This window comes from Manis pentadactyla, chromosome 11 (genome assembly GCF_030020395.1).
Source record: "Manis pentadactyla isolate mManPen7 chromosome 11, mManPen7.hap1, whole genome shotgun sequence".
Lineage (NCBI taxonomy): Eukaryota > Metazoa > Chordata > Mammalia > Pholidota > Manidae > Manis > Manis pentadactyla.
The window spans coordinates 90,527,390-90,546,955 of NC_080029.1; the positions used below are offsets into that span (position 1 = coordinate 90,527,390).

Below are 19,566 nucleotides of genomic sequence, written 5' to 3' on the forward strand. Positions count from 1 at the left end.
CCATGAAAGAAAATATTGGTAAACTAACTTCACCAAAATTTAAAATTCCTACATAAACAATTTTTTAAGGTATCCTTGATATACAATCTCATGAAGGTCTCACATGAGCAACGTTGTGGTTACTACATTTACCCATATTATCAAGTCCCCCCCAACACCCCATTGCAGTCACTATCCATCAGGGTAGTAAGACGCTATAGAATCACTACTTGTCTAGTCTGTACTGCCTTCCCTGTGACCCTCCTACATTAAACATAAACAATTTTTAAAATATTTTTTGCTTGGTTTCACTCTATCAGTTTGCAAAGAGATTTAAAATCAGTCTGCACAGGGCATTGACAAATAATAAGCCATTAGGCTACGTGGTCCTCTTTGCAACTCCACACCAAAGGTGCACATTCCCCCGTACACAAATGTCATAATGTTACTGGGATTCTCACAGAAGTAGGATGGGTTCCAAGGCCACCCAGGCTTACTCTAGAAGATCCCTGTATAATTCCTCTTTCACAGTTCAGATTAGGAGTCAATTTCCAGCCATGGCCTTAAAACTATTTTTTGTGCTCCTCCAATACCAGTATAAGGTAGATGCTAAAAGCTCCCATACTATATGCTGTGCTTAACTAGCATCTCTTACTAATAAAATAAACAAGGGTGTCTTCCCTAACTGTCCAATATTTTACAGGAAGCAACAATTTATTGTATACTTAAATAGACAAACTAAAGAATCCCCATTTCTCTTAGTTCTCTTAGTTGGATATATATCATTATAATTTCTCTTTACCCTAAGTCTTTCTATATTACCTTATTATATGTTGTTAAGCTGTTTAATAAGAAACTATATGCAATACCACAATTGGAAGTTTTAGTACCACATACTTCCCTCTGGTTCACAATGTGGATGTTTGTACTAATGCACAAAGTATATGAAAACTGTTTTTCTTTGATTCCTTTTCCTAAAATTCACAAATAATCAAAATTAAGCTGGCAAAACATCAAAAATACAGAGGGAAAAATAATTCCAATAACAAATACACAATTCTACAAAATATAAATACTGATTAGAGACTTCATGAAATTCTCATTTAAATCATTTTTTTCCTAACCATTGAAATTTATTTGTATAATCCACTCAGTTGAAATAAAAGTTACTGGTAACTTCTATATTTTGCTAAATCTAAGCTACTAAAATATCTGTTAATAATTCTGCAAAAAGTAATTGGGGAAAAAAGTTTTTCATGAGTATTTTAAAAAAGAGTAAGAATATTAGGTTTCATAGGGCATTCCTTTCCTGCCCACAATAACCATATAACATCCAAAACAAATTAGCTCAATGGCACTGCTGAAAATTTTTTCTTCATTCACTGAAATGTTTCAGTTAATCCTAACCATAAAAAAAATTTTTTCAAAGCCAGCCTCAGATAGAAGTAAAAACCCTAGCTCAAGTGTAAGGCACTTGTGTGTTCTAAGAGCTTTAATAATTACTAGCTCATTTAATCCCCACAGTAATTCATCTTATTTTAGCTAAATTAAATAACCTCTCCAAGCTAGAACTAGAACTCAGATCTACCATCAGTGACTCCAAAGCCCCAATTATTTACCAGCTGACACTGCTATGATATAACAAAAAGCAAGAAGCCTCATGACTAAGGTGACCGTACTTCCTAGCCGGTTTGCCCAAGACAGTTCCAAGTTATGCCTGCTGTTCCCAGCATAATTACTAATAGTCCTTCTTTCACTTTCAGAAGTATCCACATTTATACAATAAATTTTTGGCCAACCTATACATAGCAAATAAGAGGTAAATAAATCACAAAGTGCTCTATAAAGATTCTAGTTGAACCAAAACTTCCCATCCAGACCATCTAATATTCACTAAGGGGCTACTAAACACATAACAGACACTGAACTAAACATGAGAAGGAAAAGATGTTGCCCTCAAACTGCTCAACTAAAGGGATCCCTACTATAGCATGGGAACAGCCCAGCAATTTAACAAACCCAGAGTTTGCTCAAAGCACAAAGTTTCAGAGAAAAATGACACCTGCATTTTAAATGGAATGAAGAACTCCTGGCTAAAAAAGGATGGCCCTTTCATAAATTTCTGAACAGCAAAGAGAAAATATTTTGGCCTATCTCACAGGAATATTGTGAGAAAGAAAAAAAAAAATGCCTATCCACATTTTCCGTTCCCTAATTTTCTTCCTTAATAAAACTGAAATATCATAACATAATGAAGATGTTACCAAGGATCAAAAAAATAATAATAATAAACCCCACAATTACAGTGCATTTGCTTTTTCTAGGAAAATACCATTTAAACTTCCTAGAGGATTATCTTCACCAAGATAGGGAATAAAAACATCAAAATAATAAAAGAAATAGCCTCACTAGCACAACTGCCTCTGGGAAGTTCTATAATACACACCATAGATTTGATCAAACAAGTTTAGTCCCTGTTTATTAAGCATTTAGGGTCTAAATAATACTAAATTAAAAAAACCCAAAAGGGACGAAATGTTTCCTGAGGTAGCTGGTGGACCTTTCACATGGTAGTTTAAAATAAAATTTTTTCAAATTAGGGCTATGTTAGAGGTCCCTAGGCTATACTGCATAAGCCTTTTGTGAAAAACACCAATCTGAAATAATAACAATTTATCAAATTAAAATTTGTAAACAAAGTTAAAGATCCCTCTTACCAAAGAACCAGTAACTTTCAAAGCTAGATCCATGAAAAGGCGCACCCTTTTCAGGGAATGAGAGCTGCGAAAAAGATGCTCCTCTAGAAGAGATAAAGAACTAAGTTCACAGCCCAAAAAATCTTGAGCAACAACTCAGTTCATTGCTCAGCAAACGGAAGAAGAATTAGCTTATTTTATAGTTACTTGTGAAAAACAGAGATCCCACACACAGAGAGAGCTGGGAAAATTTAATGATCAGCTCCATCCTACATTATTACGTGAATGATGGTGAGAGGTTATTATTGGGAATAAAAAGTAAGACACATTCCATTAACAGCCAATATTCCAAAACTCACATTTGCCTTTAGTTTTCCCATTCTAAAGTCAGTTTTCATTTTGGGAGTGAACACACTTACTGGTGTGGGTGGTAACAGAAGCTGTGTACTACAACTGTGTTCTCCAAAGGAAGCCCTGAGAAATCAAAGTTCAGGTAATTCATCCTAGGCACAAACCATCTGAAAATAAGCATGAGTTGAATCATATACTAAATGGATCTTGCTTTTAATCATGAGATACTTCAGTCCCTTGGATGTGTGATTTTATTAACACCAAATGTATAATTACTTTTTCTTTTCACTATACAGTCTACACAGTCAATCTGAACAGGGCAGATATGTTTATACTAAAATAGGTGCTCAGTAAACACTTGTTAGACTTTTACCTCTAAGAAGTTTGGGGGTAAGGAAGCAGACTCCATTACAAAAATTTCCAAGTAGAGATTCAAATTTTTTGATTTTACTGTATCAAATGCTACTGTATTAAAGTAGGCTATACACAGACATTCTATTGAGAGCTATGTGCCATGCATTTTACATGCATACACACTTTATATATGCATTAACTCATTTAATCCTTTTATGACACAGATATACGACTAAAACCTCCATTTTATAGATAAAAGAGCTTAACTAATCGACCCAACGTCATGTAGCCAGAAATGGAAGAGCCAGGACTGGAATCCAACAATTCTAACTCCAAAGTCCTACATACTTAACTATCCCAATAATGTCTGAAGGATCTCCAGCAAACCAGAGGCTCCCAGAGCACAAAACCATACTAATGGAGTATTGTAAGCAGTATATTCATGGATTCAATCATTTATTTAGATGAATATAGGCTCATAAGTATGACCTTTTGTGTGTACTCCAATTTCTGCTTTATTTTGCTTCTCAAATCATTGCAGTTTTGGCCATTGGGAGCTTTCAGTTGCCTCCTGTGCTCCTTAATATATCCTCATCAATGTGGGTTACAGTGTTGTGGTGGTAGCTGTTAGAGCACCTTCTTACTTTCTGGCATGAAAAGATGCTCTAGGCTCACCGTGTATACTTCCTGCCCCCAGTCCTATAATCAGCCGATTTGCCAAGGAGCTCTAGTTCATGTTACTCTATAATGATATTAGAATCCAATAATATGGGTACTAGGTATGCTCCTGGGATTCTTTAAACCTTCTCAGCTGACAGAGCACAGAAATATATGTGTGTATATAAACCCAAGTATGTACTCATATCTATAAATAATTAAGTATGTATCTAGCTGTACGTGTATTAAACTAAACGTGAGTTCATACTGTCTCCAAATGTAATCCATTAGTACATGGATCATTCTAGACTCCAGTGAGAGAAGCCTGTCTCCCACCATCCATTTACTTAATTGTTCAACTTCAGTACACATATATATCAGTATCAGAATTAACCTGTACCCCCTGGGACACAACTTTATCAATTAGACTACAGTGCTTATGTGCAGTTCCTTTTATCTTAGATTCTACTCATTTCCAAGGTTAATGAGGTCAGCAATCCCCTCCCCTTCTTAGTACGGTTGTTTCACACATTTGTAATATAATTAGATTATCTTGTCACCATCTACATTCCTTCCTGGGAGCCCTCAACCTCCGTTAAGAAGTTTACTCTTTGTGCTACAAAGCCCTATGGATTTTGACAAATGCATCATATTATGTCCTGTATCCACCATTTCGGTATCCAATAAAATACTTTTATCCAGCAGTTATTTTAACTGAATTAAATGGCACTACAATTCTCTATGGAAGCAGTATGGTTAGATAGGAGGAACTGAAGTTAAAAGCTGTGACTTTACACAGACTCCAAGAAGGGACTAGTGGTTACCAAAGGGGAAGGGTGGGGGAGGACTGGTGGGTGGGGAGGGAGAAGGAGATTGAGGGGTATTATGATTGGCACACGTGGTGTGTAGGGCGTCACAGGGAGCACAGAGAAGGCAAATAGTGACTCTGTGGCATCTTACTATGCTGACAGACAGTGACTTAAATGGGGTATGGGGGGACTCGATAATATGGCTGAATGCAGTAACCACATTATTTTTCATGTGAAACCTCCCTAAGAGTGTATATCAATAAAAAAAAAAAAAAGCTGTGAGTTTAATGCTGACAAGGCACAGATAGACTTTAGGACTACCAGCTATCCTCTCAAGAACCCAACAGCCTCATTGTAAAATGAGGGGGTTCAATTAGATGATGATAATATATAGCATTTATTGTATATGATCCAGCATTTTTATATGCCTGGAATAGGATGGAAAATTTCAACTTGAGTTCACTCTGCCATCTTTATTTTATCTCTGCATTCCAATGCCTTGCTCAATAATTCTTGATTGATAAAAAATACATATATAATAATATACAGCATTTATTATTCACTTAACTATGCCAGGGATGGTGCTAAGCACTTCAAGTGGATTCTCATTTATTTCTAACAACTCTCCATATAAAGTAGATACTAGTATCATCCCTATTTAAAAGATGTAACTAGGACTTAATATTATTAACTTGCACAAGACCTAGCCAGAGTTGTAGAGACAAGAATCTAGAGCATGAATTGGGACAACATGGTCTGCATGTTAAATGCAGCCATTGCCCATTTTTGTAAATTCTTACAGGTAAGAATGGGTTTTAACATGTTTAAATAATTGGAGGGAAAAAAATCACTCTTTCATGACAGATGAAAATTATATGAAATTAAAACTGTGCCCATAAATAAAGTTTTATTGTAACATAGCCTCACTCATGTATTTACATATTGACTATGTCTGCTTTCACATTATAACAGCAGAGTTGAGCACTTGCAACAAAGGAAACAGGACCAGCAAAGCTTGATTTATTTGAACCTTTACAGAAAAACTTTCATTAAGTCCTATTCTAGAGCCTAGCTTACTACTATATTCTATGAGTGACTCTAAAAAAGGCAATAGAATAACATCTTGGACAGATATATTTTAGAGTCTGAACTAAAACGTTTAATGTTGTAAAATACCATCTCTTTGAGTTATAGTCTTAAATAGAAAGATATTTCTATTAACATCTGGTATTCATTATGTAATAACACAAAGGTTAATGCATTGTAATTATTTTCTTTATTGATGTATTTTACCCTGCTTTATCAAAAAAGAGATCTGAGATATTTTCTACTTGTAATAAGGTTTCTGATATCAATACTTAATAAACTAAAACTCTAGATTAAACTGATTAAACTGTCAAAGTAAAATGGTACTTACAATAATAACCAACACATATTGAAAGTACTATGTGCAGGTACCATTCTAAGCATTTCTAGGTACTCACACATTTCTCACAGTTATCCTCTATGAAATAGGTACTATTATTATCCTAATTTAACAGATAAAGAAACTGAGGCTTAACGAGCTTCCCAGAGGCCACACAGTTAATAAGTGGGAGAGCTAAAATTTGAACTCAGGTCATCTGGCTCTAGGATCTAAAAGGGTTTCAGCTATGCTACACTGCTACTAGATTACAATCCTTCTATTAAGGCAAATTAAGGTCTTTAAACAAATGAATAAAATGTCTACATTTATTTTTCTAAAAAAACAAAATCTAACTACTAGTATCGTACCACCTCAAAAGAAACATTTAGGTTTATATTCTCAATGGTAGAGTTTGCATAATTGTGTTCATCTTTGCAGAGCTCTTCTGTACTCGGCATACATACACATACAATTGGATTAATTCGCTTGTACACCCTAGAGTCTACCACAGTCCCGTAAGCCAAGAAATGAGGATCAAAAAGCTTCACTAGGTATTCAATAAATATTTACTGAGTGAATAAATGAACAGAAAAAGTTAATTTCATAAACCATTAGGTACAAATATCATTAAATGGTTTGTTGACCTGGAGTGCACTAGGGCTGTATCACAAAAGTCTCTGGCTTTGTAACCCTTAAACTGTCTGGTCTGTTCTTGAGCTTTAACCACCTTCCACGCTAGTAAGTTTCATAAACAAATCACTCATTATACACCCATCAAACAATATTCATCTTTGAAGCTAGCTCTAACGTTCCAGGATTATTATTCATGATTTTCCTAATTCAATACACCTTAAACATCGTTGTCCATCTCAGTCTTCAGCAATCCATTGCAGAGTCAAATTTCTTTCATCTTCTTAAGAAAGCCTCACCACTTATACTGTCATTTTCTGGAAATCTTCCTCCTGCTTAATTTATTCTTCCTTGAGGTGCAACAGTTGGAATACATTTAACGTCTTATGAGCAGATGTATGTTTTGTACTAAGATAATGCAGTTCATTTTTAAACTTTATTTTTCATACCTCCCTCAGGAATGACTAACATTTTGTTGGCCATAAAGGCAACATTCTCAGGGATAAACTGACCACTTGGCTTAGCATTCTTTTTATTGTACTGATGTTCATTAGCTGTTTTTGTGTTCGTGTACAGACACAAAATATTTATCCACAGTTTATCCTACTTAGCTACTACCTTCTTACACAGAAAAACTAGCTGTCACATACAAAAGAGGCAACCTTATTTGTTATTTTAGAAGAAACAAGAATAGGTCTAATATTACCAAAAGGTGAACTCTATACTTGAAGACCTTGAGAAAACCCTATATGCCATACATGCTGGTCCTTCCTACTACATAAAAAATAGTTTCCCCTCTTTCAAATCAGAATTAAATGTACCTCATAATCTCTGGTATGTTTATTTCTTCAAAGACAAAAATAACATTGATCAGTATGCTGTCAGTTAATATGTCAATCTCAGAAGTGAAAATTATTATCCCTTTTACAGATAAGAACTGAAACTCAAAAAAGTGGGACTCAAACTCAAAAATTTTTTTTAAGTCAAAAACAGTATCTTTCCATTATACCATAGCTTTTCCCGTAAGAAGTCATGTTTGCGTTCTTGTGAGCATGAATTTAAATATCAATAATCCTACTTCTTGTTATGGAAACCACTGGTTTGCCACATATAAATAACTTAGCTATGTGTCCAGGACTCCCTAGGGCAGAGGATCCATTAAACTAGGATCCATGAACTTGGACTGGAAAAAATGTATTCTTATTTTCACCAACCTATAATTAAATTAATTAGCATTTCCTTCAATTCTGAATGTAAACACCACACCACAGCAGTATTAGCAAGACTATCCCTGGTTATTATTTAATTCAATAATAAGAAGGAAATTTCCTACATTTAAATTTTTTTAATATGTGACATTTTTAGACACTTTTAAACATTTAAAAATCATATTCTAAGAAAGGGTTCAAAAAAAAGAAGGGGTTCACAGGCTTCTTTAGACTACAAAGGGGTCCAGATGTGTAAAAAATACTAAGAACCCTGCTCCGGAGACCCTCAGGTTATCTGTCAATCCTTGGTAGTTAAGGTATATAAAGGCATGTCACACAATTTACTCATAATCCTCTAGTCTGTTAAAATTATGGATAGCATTTAGTCCCGTTGGATTTTTTTTTTATTTGTCAACTACATTTTCCTTTACTGATCTCTTACTTCTAACCTAACAATGGAAACCTCTATTATGAATTTATTAAGCCCAGGTATTAAGTTTCTTTGTGATCAACTTTTCAACCCTAATCAAACCTTATTAGCAAGTCAATCCAATGCTTCTGCAACTGAATTTCTAACTTAATATACAGCCATGCATTATAATTAGCACACATAATATAGGCAGGTCACGGGGAAGGCAGTAAAGCACAAAGAGAAGGAGTGACTCTATAGCATCTTACTACTCTGATGGACAGTGATTGCAATGGGCGGGAGGGACTTGATAATATGGGTGAATGTTGAAGCCACAATGTTGCTCATGTGAAACCTCCATACGATTGTATATTGATGATACCTTAATAAAAATACATACATATATATATATATATATATATATATATACAACCATGGTCCGAGTATTTGTGCCCTGCCGCCCGCCATTCATATGTTGAAATCCTCACCCAAAAATAATGGGGGATGTATTACGTTGAACCAGAGCCCTCCTGATTAGGCTTAGTGCCCATAAAAGGTGTTCAGTATGTATTGCCAACTATGCTCTTCTCATCCTCTGCATGCTACAGCCTATCACATAAAATTATTATGCTTAGCAATCTACTTTAATACTTGTCATCAACTTCACTTAATTTTCCTACACAAACTCAAGAGTTTGCTACAATCCTGTCCCACTCTGACCACTCTAAAATCCACTGCATCCCAGCCTTTTATTTTGTATTAACTTGTGTGTTCACATGTTAAATCCCCAAGTCAGTTTTAATCTTCTGTGGGTAGGAGAGGTGTCCCATTATTCCTTCCCTAGTCCTATGTCTACACAAGGAAACAGCAAGTCAAAAGTTGTTATATGATACCTTTCCTTGGTAACACTATGACAAACTTTCATTAAGTGAAATTGTAACACCACAGTTCATGGTCTGATGCTTAGACTTAATCACATTTCCACCTTAATGTATTCAAAAATGTTTTTATTAGTCATAAACTTTTCTAATATTTGTGCTCTTTACAGTTATTTCCTATAAAAATTGACAGACCTATAAAAATTGGTTTGAATTCTTTCAAACAAAATGTGGAGGAAAAAGACATAGTAAATTAAAATGGAATTTAATTCTTAAAAACACAGATATATTTTAGAATCAATAGGTATGCAACTTTTACCATAAATAACCTAACCTCAAATTACCATTTTATAGCAAGAGCTTGAGAATTTCAAGCATAAACCACCAGCAGCATTGAATGTTATTTAGCAATAAAAAGGAACAGTCCTAATATATGCTAACAACATGGATAAACTTTGAAAACATGTTAAGTGAAAGACAACAGTCACAAAAGGACACATATTGTATGATCCCGCTTATATGAAATGTCCAGAATAGGCAAATCTACAAAAATTGAAAACAGGTTAATGGCTGCTAGAGGCTGTGGGAAGAGATTTTTTTGGGGTGAACTGTACAACTCTGAGTATGTTAAAAATCAAAACGGTACACTTTAGGAGTTTTTTGGTATGTGAATTATATCTCAACAAAGCTGTTACTTATAAATAAAAAACTGCCACTAGTAAATCACAATGAATCTTCCTTTGGAAAGGAATCATGAAAGTCACTGATTGGACGAGGTCAACCTCCTAATTCCCTCTCCTATTCCTACCAACAAGTACAAAACATGAAAACTAGACAGTGTATGACTCAAGGAAAAATTCGGGAACAGTTAACTTAAACAGTAAGTGCCTTCTTAGGTTCTGTCACTCCTAAACTGTAGGGGGCTTCCACCCTTGGTGATCACGGAAGTAGTAGTTTTCATTAGCGAGCTCAAGAAGGAATGTCAAAATAGGATGACACCTAGACTCCCTAAAAGACCATTAGAGATGTCACCTACAGAATCCTAAGTCTATGCACGTGTTAGGCTGCCCCCACTCAACACCAACAAGCAGCAAGCACCAGTCATCCATACACCAACTTGCTCCCCATAAATTGACACACTATCAAGCCCTTAGATCTCATTTGTTTAAAAGGACAGATAAAGCCCTCATTGGGTTCCCACTCGAGCCCAAACAGCCCCCGCCCTGCCCCATTCCACCCCCAAACCCACACACGTGTTAGACCGACACCGCCCCACCGGGTCCCACGTGCACCTGGTCTAACACACTCCCCACGTGTGGGCGCCCCACGGGCTTCCTCAGCTGGCTGAGGTCACCGGATGACCCCGAGGCATGAGAGGGGAAGGATGAGGCCCAGGTCTCGTAAGTCCCAACCGTGTAGAGTGTCCACACCCATCCTCCCTACTAACCCCAACAAATCCAAGGGCCGGGGGCGACGTCCCCTTTAAGACGCGGCCCAGTAGTCGCCCGCTGAAAGGAGCGCTACGGGGCCTACACCTTCCCCACCTCCGTTCACCCGCCTACGTCTAGTTGCCTCACCTCGGGCCGCCGGGCCCCGCCGCCGCGGCGGCGGCGGAGGGGGGGGCGGGGTGCGGGCGGGGTCCGGAGGGGGAGGTCGCCCCGCCGACCGTGGAGCCGCGGTTCGCTCTCTGAGACCGTGGGACAGTGACTGCGTTGGGCGTGGACGCTCCTAGCTCGCTCCCTCGGCGGCTCCTGGGACCCCAAGATGGCGGCGGCGCTGAGGCGGCTGCGGGCGCTGGGCCGGCGGCGGCGGCGGCCACTTTCACTCACTGAGAGGAGCGGAGCAGGGACACGGGGAGCCATGGCGGGGGGGAGGAGAGGCGCCATAGCCAGGCCAGAACAATCGAGCCGCTACACAGCAGGCTTACCCCCGCCCCGCCCACGTTCACAGCTCGTTGCCAGTCTGTGGTCGCCCGCAGTGCAGCTGCCGTCTGCCTCGTGCAGCTCGCACCCCGCCGCTGCTGCCTGACACCCAACGCAGACCGGGGTTCGGGGGGTAGACCCTGATCCATGCCATCTGAGTGCAGATTGGTCGGGGCTGGGACTGGCGAAGATTGCCGAAAGGCGGCGGGGAGGAGGATAAGGATGTCATCGCTAGAGTGAGCAAGCAGATCTCGCGGGAGCAAATGTCGCGAGACCTTACCAGGCCGCAACCGCCGAAATAAAAAAAATTCCGTTACTTTTCCCGGAAGTAACGTCAATCGAAACCGCCCAGGATCCTGGGAATATTGGTTTCGGCGGGCCGCAGATGCGCGGGTGTTTGTGATTAGTTTGTTAGGGGCTACCGAACACTGGTGAGGTCAAGATTGGCTCGAATGTGATATTTTATCTTGTTTCTGGCCCCTTTGGGCGGGTGTGTACATCGTGGGGGAAGTGCCTGCTGTGTGGAGCCACTCGTACCGCTGTTTGGGGCTCCCCTTTAGACTCAAGGACCAAGACCGCGATGCTGTAGCATAGTAAGACAAGATGCCTAAGTAGAGGCTTTAGGATTGAAGGACTTGGGAACACGCATATCTGTCATCGGAAATGTCTCCCTGTTGTCACAACCACCCAGTGAGCCTCAGAAAAGGAAATAATTGGTATGTCTGTGCCAACTCCGTAGTTTGAGCCTCTGCTACTCAACGTTTCCTAAAGCTAATGCAGCTCAGTGACCAGGGTCTGTCATGAGAAGTACCCAGTTTAGAACCTAACTACAAATAAGAATTAGAACTTCCTGAAAGTTAAATATGCTATTTCAATTCCTCACGTCTCAAGCTTTAATTCATTTCAAGCTGGCCCTTGACATTTCAACACAACAACATTTACTTAAAATCATTAGCCTTGTGCAAAATTCACTGGACTCTAAAAAGTTAATTTTGCTTAAAGGCAAAAGTATATGACTCTGTGTATGAAAAAAGGGGACTTATGAAGATACAAGTATCTGCTCATTTGTGGGAAAAATAGAAAGGATAAACCAGAAATTTAAGTGATTTATGTCTTATATGAGAAAGGTGGGAAGAAAGGGACGGAATGTGAATAAGCAGGATTGGCAAGGAAGAGGCAAATATTTTTGTATAGGACTGACTCTTAGAACCATAGTAGTATTTCACATACCCCCAAAAATAAATAACTAAAACCAACAAAAGATAATATTTGAGTAACACTGAGCTGACTGGAGCATAGACCAAAAGGAACAATAAAGGGAGAAAAGTCAATAAGCTAGAGAGGACTAAGTTGTAGAGTCCTTTAAAGTTCAAATGTAAATTGTCGTACTCATAGAAATGATCACAAACATACTGGTTTAAAGTAACACATTATTTTACAGTTCTGTAGGTCTGAAGTTTGACACAAGTCTCAAACTGGGCTAAAATCAAGGTGTTGGCAGGGCTGCCTTACTTTTTGGAGACCATAGGGAAGAATTAATTTCCTTTTCCAGCTTCCAGAGATGGCTTGCATTCTTTGGCTCCTGGCTGCTGGCCTCCATCTTCAAAGCTACTAGTGGTAGGTTGGGTCCTTCTCACATCATATCTGACCAATTCTTACTGTTTTTGAAAATAATCCTTTTGATTACATCGGGCTCACCCAGATAATCTAGGATAATCTCTATTTTAAAATCAACTGATTAGCCACCTTAAATCCACCTGCAACTTAATTCCCCTTTGCCATGTGACCTAACATATTCACAGGTCTGTGTACATCCTTGGAAGGAGAGCATTATTCTGCTTCCCCCATCTGTCCTAAAACTTCTGATGTATGTTATAACTACATCTTTCATCTCTTTCACACTAGAGTCCAGTTTTTTCCAATCTCTAATAAAGTCTTGTGTTCTTGGTTCTGTTTATCCAAAAGGAGAAGTCTCTTCGGCTTTCTTTAAATATTGTTCACACTCATTAAATATGTAGCATTTTATTAGGGTAATGTTTAAAATACATTAGGAAATACAATACACAAAATATTACTTAATGATCATTTTGATATAACTGATCAACTTAGGATATATATTTTATTTCCAATAATAAAGCAATAAACAAAAAAACCATGTTGTGAAGGGGGAGGGGGCCCAAAAATGAATATAAACACTAAGAAATGAACTTACCTATATTACAAATGAGTAACATAGCCACTGTGCAGTGGGAGGGGAAGAAACAGACTCACCTAAGTAACTGAGGGAAACAGTATATTGACTGGATACCTAAAAATAAAACCAGTTGAATTTACATAAATGCTGTGATCTATATACTATGTTTCTGAATGGTGGGGCTGAGTGGGTGGTGGGGGGTGGGGATAGCAATTTGAAAATTTGACAGTACTATGTATCTGCTAGAATTAAACAAATATATTGCAGTTCACCAGCTGGGTTTCTCATTGTTAGAGAAAAAATTATTAAGGAAAGAGGGAAAGCTAAAACGAAGCCTGTGGTGTTGGATTGGATTCTGAAGTATCAATATAAACTTAATGACTTTTAATGTATGTATATTAGTTACAGAAATACAGATTGTATGTGTGGATTGATACATACATATTCTTAGCTCTATCTGCTGAAAAGTGTGAGTCAGTAGAGAATACCTAGTACCTAGAACTTGATTTCTAAAACACAATTCTCCAAGGAGAACCTTGGAGAAATAATTGATTCCTGGGCTGAGGCAGGGAAAATACAAAGATGAGCCTGGAATATCTTGCACTGCCAGAAAACAATGCTCAAAAAAGAATGTCACAAGAACACAGGAGCCAACCAGAAGGAGTTCCTAGTGGCCAAAGCAACAAAATATTAATAGTATAGCATTATGATCCATAGGCCCACAGATATTTAGTTTTATATTCATGCATTTTTACTGATATAAGTAAATAATTGGTTATTTAAGTGAATAGGGGAAGGGACAGCTCTTATAATTTCAATAAATATAGAAAGAGGGGTAACAAAAATCATCAGGGAAAAAACACAATAATAACGTCCAGACAAGATCCACTGATGGATGCTAAATTAGTGGGTAAAATTTTGAGAAACAGAATTTGTATAATTTCAACAGTTTCACCCAAGATACATTGTAGCACAATGGGAAAGACAGTAACATAATGGTGAAACTAAGCAGAAACCATCTTAACCAAGTGATCAAGGTAAACATCATCAGCAATAAGATATACAGTATGCTGTAGTAAGTTTCCTATGTATGTAAAAGTTGCTTCAGCCCCAAGGGTCTTAACTGGACCAGTGGGTTCTGATAGACAGTCACTGCCCGTACCGTGGGCTTGAAAAGGGGAAGAAGAGATTTCTGAAAAAGGTGGGGTGCTCCTCTGGGTAGCCAAAACAATAAAAGTGTGTCAAATGGAAAAACAAACCCACAAAAGCACTAGAAGAAAGCATAGATTTTTTTTTTCACCTTGGAGTGAAGGATCCCTTCTAAGTCTGCTATAAACTCCAGAACTCATAAAGGAAAAAGCTGCTAAATATAACAAACAATACAACCCAACCCAAAAATCACCAAAAATCACATTAAAAAAACCAACTTCTTTAATATACAAAGAAGTTACATATTTTACATATCACATTTTAAAATTAACAGCAGTATGATTTCCTGTCTCTGGGAGAAACAGATGTAAGCACTATAGAAGAGAAAACAATTTGTTTTCATTTGTTCAATAAGTATTTACTGACTGCTCTATGTATGTAAGGCATGGTTCTCGGCACTGGAGATGTGGCTCTGAAAAAAAAAAAAGGAAAATGCCAAAGGTTAATAAACACATGAAAAGATTCTCAACTTCACTTATAATCAAATAAATACAATTTTTAAAAAAATTGGAATACTATTTTTCACTTACCAAATTGGCAAAGATTAAACTCAGTACAGGCAAATCTGAGGAAATATAGACACCGCTATACACTAATGAAGAAGTCTAAATTGGCAGCATCTTTTTAGAGAACTTTTATTTCTTACTTTAATGTATCTGATTTGCTTGAGTTCTTTTTACAAGTATCTATTATTACTCTCTATAATTTGAAAAAAGATTATATAGTAGTCCCCCCATATCAGTTGTTTAATTTACCTGAGGTCAACTGCAGTCTGGAAGCAGATGATCCTCCTTCTGACATATCCTCAGAAGGTAAATAGTAGCCCAATACTAGGCTACAGTGCATACATCATTCATCTCACTTCATCTCATCATGTAGGCATTTTATCATGTCACACCTTCACAAGATGAAGGGTGAGTCCAGTACAGTAAGATATTTTGAGAGAGAGAAACCGCACTTACCTAACTTTTATTATGGTATATTGTTATAATTGTCCTACTTTATTGTTCATTTTTATTGTCAATCTCTTACTGTATCTAATTTATAAATTAAATTTTATCATAGGTATGCATGTTTAGGAAAAAACTATATAGAGAGTTCGGTACTATTCATGGTTTCAGTCATCCACTGGGGGTCTTGGGACATATCCTCCATGAATAAAAGGGGTCTACTATACTTAAAAATGAAATCATAAAATACACCTATCCTTTTTTAAGGGCCTTTGAAGCTTCCTGGTTTGACAAGTGTGAAGTTACGGGAAGACATTTTGTTTTTCTACAGAGGCGCATTCTTGGCTTAAGTGATCAAAAGTAATTCTAGCTTTGTATTTTTATCTTTCACTCTTTCATTCAGCAAACATATACTGAGCTAATGCCAAGCAGTGTGCTAACCACTATTTAGCCTGTTGAGAGAGACATCAGATTAAATAATCACAGTATAATATAACAAGTGCAACAAAAGATGTATGTACAAAGTACTTTGGAAAGGAGACATTGGTAACTGCCAACAGACGCAGAGAAGACGTTTCTGAAGAGAGAGATTTGAGCCAATTCATGAAAGACAAGGAGTCTTTTTTGCCATAGGCGTACTACCCAAGAAACAAACGGAAATGGAAAGAATTACCTTGACATCAAAGTCATCAGAGAGGTAGTTTAAATAGGGCCTTTAGCACTCTCTGGAAGCATGCCAGAAGATGATCACCAAAAAACCCCAACAAAGATCCACGCACTGCTACAGCTGGAGATGCACTCATCCCACCAGTTCCTGGACTTGCCATGGGAATGAGGAAGGAGATATCTAAGCTGGCCTGTGCATACAGTAAAACAACAAATTTGACTGGATCTATACTGTTGGAACTCAATCAAGATTTAGGAGAAGTGCAAATTGTAGCGCTCCAAAATCTTACAACTACAGACTATTTACTGTTAAAAGAACATAAGGGATGTGAACATTCCCCAGGAATGGGTTGTTTTAATTTGTCTGATTTCTCTCAGACTGTTCAAGTTCAGTTGGACAATATCCACCATATCATAGATAAGTTTTCACAAATGCCTAAGGTGCCTAACTGGTTTTCTTGGATTCACTGGAGATGGCTGGTAATTACAAGTATGCTTTGGTTATGTAACTATACTCCTATTATGTTAATGTGTGTGCGCAATTTAAGTAGTAGCTTAAAACCTATACATGCTGAAGTTACTCTACAAGAAGATATGTCAAAGAAATAATCAATCTTCCCATGTTTTCTTCTGCCTGCTACTTCTATAGCTTTTCTTCTTCCTTCCTAATTACAACCCTTAAATAGAATTCGTGCCTCATATCAAATTTACCGAGTATCATAATTCTTCCAAGTGGTAAAGATACCTCAAGACAAATGCTGGGCATAGAAGCTACAGGGCATAAATATGCAAAGAAATAAAAAGCTAACCATTTCAAACAATAAGGCTTCTCTCTCACTTACCAACTTTACATTTCCCTGTATGGCCCCGGAAGATGACTGGTTAGCCAGAGACGGGTAAGATTCCTCAAGGGAGGAACAACCTAAGACAGGCACAGTCGCAGGGGGGTCATCAGGTGAGAAATTGGGGATCAACAGAGGTGAGGCTTAGAACCTCACCCCCCCGTTCTGAGAGAAATCTTCTGCATACGTGGATGTTTTATTGCCCTTGTCTAGCTTGGATTAGCACATAGTCTACAGGCACACACCTGATCATCTACATTTACTCTCTTACAACACTAAACTATGTTTTCTACCTTTATCTTGTATCTACCTACCACCTCAGCATTTTATTTAAAAAAATAATAATAAAGAGAGAAATGTGGTATCCACATATAAATCAAGTATAAAAATCAAATGAGTATTCATATTTGAACTGACTGTTTATAGTTCATAATGCATGAGCAAAACCGAAGGTTTCTGTGATGGCTGCCCTTGTACTGTTCACCATGTAAGAACTTATTCACTATATAAGAATTTGTTCTCCATGTAAGAACTTGTTTGTTATGCCTCAGAAGATTGGAGACTGACGAAAATTAGGCTTGGGGTGGATTAATGATTGTGCATTGAGCATTGACTCCCCTACACAGAATTTTATTGTTGTTAACAACCATTTGATCAATAAATATGAGAGATGCCCTCACAAACAAAAAAAACAAACAAAAAAAAATACACACTTTCAATGGTAAAATAATAAGTAACCGGGATGTAATGAATATAGTCAAGATATTGTAACAGCTTGGTATGGTGATAGCTGGTACCTAGAATTGTCATGTATATAAATGTTGAATCACTATGTTGTACACCTGAAACCAATGTAATGTAATACTGTGTGTCAACTACCCTTCAATAAAAAATAATTATCTAAAAAAATAAATAAATAAATAAATAGAGCCTTTACCAGTTGAATTACAAATGTGGTGAAATTAAGAAGAGAACCACTGAGAGTTGGAGAAGGAGGATGCTGATGTGGAAGACACCTAGGCCTAGAAAATGAAGGCTGAGCATGAACATGAGATCGTCATCAATATCTCCATCAAGAAATTCAAGACTTTTTAGTGCCCCAGACTTAGGATCCTCACATAAAAACATAATCACAGGAACATTTCAGACTGACATTGCTGCTGATAAAATATCAGGCTAGTATCTCAAGGAATGGGCACACTGATGAGCTTGGAATATCAGTCTGTATTTTTCTTTTCTTGTAATGTCCTTTTCAGGTTTTTATCTCAGGGTAAAGTTGGCCTCACAGAATGACTTGGAAGTGTCTTTTTTTTTTTTGTATGAAAGAGTGGTGTAGTTATTTTTAAAGGCTGTATTTGTTAGAGTTATATACTGAAATATTTACAGGGGAAATGACCACAGAAAAAACTGTGGCCCAGCTTACACCCACACCAGTAAAAGCTGAATGGGGAGCCAAGACTTTCACCCTTTGCAGCCTATCACAAGGTGCCCCAATACCGCGGTAGGGTGGCATCAGAGAAGCCAAGAAGGAAGCCAGGACTTTCATCACTTCTGGGGATAACAAGGACTGTACTCCATGGCATCAGTGGAGATTATGTGTCAATCTGGAACTCCAACTGTAGTGTTGGCTTATGTTGTCTTTTTTTAAAAAGTGAGGTCCATACAATAAAATGCACAAATCTTAGTGTGCAGCTCGACTAATTTTGATATGTGTATACACTCATGTAACTTTCACTAATTTTTTCCCCTTCACCCATTTCACCTATTTCCCTTGTTCTTCACCCACCTTCCCAATGGTAACCATGTCTGTTCTCTGTGTTTTCGAGTCTCTTTCTGTTTTGTTTGTTCATTTGTTTGTTTTATTTATTTATTTTTCTCTAAGGGAATCTCATTTATTTATTTTTCTCTTATAGGGCACACTAACTCAAAATGTGGTCTTCGTATTTTTTTTTTTAATTTCTACCCAACATCAATGGAGTGAAGCTAAAGGAAGAAAACAACAAAAACAAAAAACAAACTAAAATAATCCCCAAACCAAAAACAACTGCCTTTTGAAAGCTGCAAGCCATGGAGGATGTGAATGCTAGAATTTACTTCTCAGGTAAAATGTACTCCTAGACAGCTCTCCTAAGCCCCGTAGTTAAACAAATGTACAGTAAGTGCACAATCATTACTTGTGGGTTAAATACATTTATATTTTAGCCTGAAAAGCCAAGAATCCAGATGGCAATATAAATTTTGCTGAGTGTTTATTTTAATCAGTATCACAATTCTTCAGATTTGTTGCTTCTTTGGGAAAATATTTCCTTCCTTTGTATGGTTTTAATTTTTTTGTATGCATGTGGTGAGGTAGTGTTACTTTTGTTCAGTCTGAGGGATAGGCTGAAATTGGTTCTAGCAGGAATTA

The 19,566-nt window shown here is 37.5% G+C and overlaps 1 protein-coding gene across 2 annotated transcripts in view; it reads right to left on the minus strand.

Annotated features, from left to right (window-relative positions):
• Positions 1-12,781, minus strand: part of INO80 (INO80 complex ATPase subunit) — a 136,974-nt gene extending 124,193 nt beyond the window's left edge. The window contains exon 1 of one of the 2 annotated variants that reach the window (XM_057488702.1): positions 10,954-12,781. The gene's annotated coding sequence lies outside the window, so the exon portion shown is untranslated. The remainder of the gene's footprint in view (positions 1-10,953) is intronic. The other variant, XM_036923814.2, reaches the window with a different exon arrangement.
• Positions 12,782-19,566: the final 6,785 nt, after the last annotated feature.